Source organism: Triticum aestivum, chromosome 5B, assembly GCF_018294505.1.
Source record: "Triticum aestivum cultivar Chinese Spring chromosome 5B, IWGSC CS RefSeq v2.1, whole genome shotgun sequence".
Lineage (NCBI taxonomy): Eukaryota > Viridiplantae > Streptophyta > Magnoliopsida > Poales > Poaceae > Triticum > Triticum aestivum.
In genome coordinates, this window is record NC_057807.1 from 632,323,460 (window position 1) to 632,325,261 (window position 1,802).

Sequence of the window (1,802 nt, forward strand, 5' to 3'; positions counted from 1 at the left end):
TGTAGTAGGTATCCATGCCATGGAGAAAAACTGCACCTCTGCCCTCTCAAATTCCAGTAGGCCAGCCTCCCTGTATCTTTGACATGGGCAAACACAAATTTGATGTCACTCTTTATCGATCGCGCAGCCACACACTTCATCCCTGTTTTCAATTATATCGATATCTCACGTCCATGACTCTGTTTCACACACATTGCATATGTTACGTTTTTCTGATTGAGATATCATCAACACATTGCCTCTATTTCGCACAAACCATCTCTCTCACACCCACCCACGTACGTACCTGCACCTAAAGAAGAAGTGCATGCAGGACGCACGTACTCACGTCTCGTTCCCGGCCACACCCGCGTGGGTACACGATGGAGTTGGTTTCTGTACGAAAAGGCAGCCCACGTGATAATTTGACGCGTGTAGCGGTTGTTTGCTCGAAGGAGGGTCGGGTACCACGCCTAGACGGAACAAAGTTCGACATGACGTGTTAGCATTAAATAAAGTTATATATTCCTCAATGGCACGTAAAGAATATAAAACGATTGCCATGGGGAAAATGGAAAAATGGGTTTGTCTCTCTTCACACCATCTCACAGAAGGCCGCCGTGGCCTCTCTCTCTCAGCGTTGGTCAGTGATCCGGCCGCATCCCATCCGCCGGCAGAAAGGGAGGATGTGCATCATCTCTCTGTTCGACGGCGTTGAGGCAGCATGTCCCGATCTGTGGTACCTGCCGTTCTCTCTGACCAAGCTCCGGCGCGGTAGGGCCTTCGCCACTTGCTCGCTGCCGCAGTATGGGCAGATCCCAGCCGCCGGCGCCCTCCTAGTAACATCCCGACGACCCTCAGGTACAGCTTCCTCCGGCCTTGCTCCACTGCCCATCTTCCCACATTGTTGCATGTGGATCTTCTTTAGTTGTTTGCTTAAATCATATCTCGGCCGGCGTACTTTCCATCTTGCAATCTCGTCCTCAAACCATTTTTGATAAACCACCATGTGCTATCTTTCCCTTATTACATGGAACATGCTTCTTTTTTGTCGGCGTATGTGTCTTCAACTCGTGTTATTGGGCAGTAATTTTTTCCTTTCGACCTCCTTTTGCAAACAGGGTTATCCATTTTCACCTCATTGCTATTGCGACCTTTTGGTGAACTGCACAAATCACTTTTCTGAAGAGTGTTTTGTGCAGTTCCGCCAAAATGTCACACGGGCAACGTTTTTACATTTCTGTGGGACTGCGGAAAGGGAGATTGGTTTTGCTATCCTCCTCATCCAACTCCGTGCCTAATCTTGTCCAACAAGAAGTTAGTCCTAAAGAGAGATCGTAGAGGTGATCGGCTTCTATTTATGTGTGTTATGTTTCATCATCTAGTTCCACTATTATTGTAATCACACTGACTGGATATCTTTGCAAACAGGGATGGTCCGCTCGATTTTAGTGGAGCTGCACAAAATGATCGGATTGTGGTGTCCTTCATACACCTCTTTTTTGGCTACAGAGCTGGGTGAAACTAGCTGCCAAGCAATGAACATTGTGCCAAGGAAATGGAGCCATGCCTACGAACATCATCGAGCAATTATTATTTTTCTTTATTTGTACACCTTCTCACAACTTTGTGTTCAGTTGTGATGTGAATATTGGCGCTGATCTGCGAACCATTGAGATGCATTAGCCATGGTAGTTTCATTTGTATTTGATGGAATGTTGTAACGAGATAATCTCGAGGCAAGACACATGAATCCTAAGTTGAAACTTTTTTTCCTGCGGGAACCAAAGTTGAAACCTTCATAGCATCACAGTACAATTTCA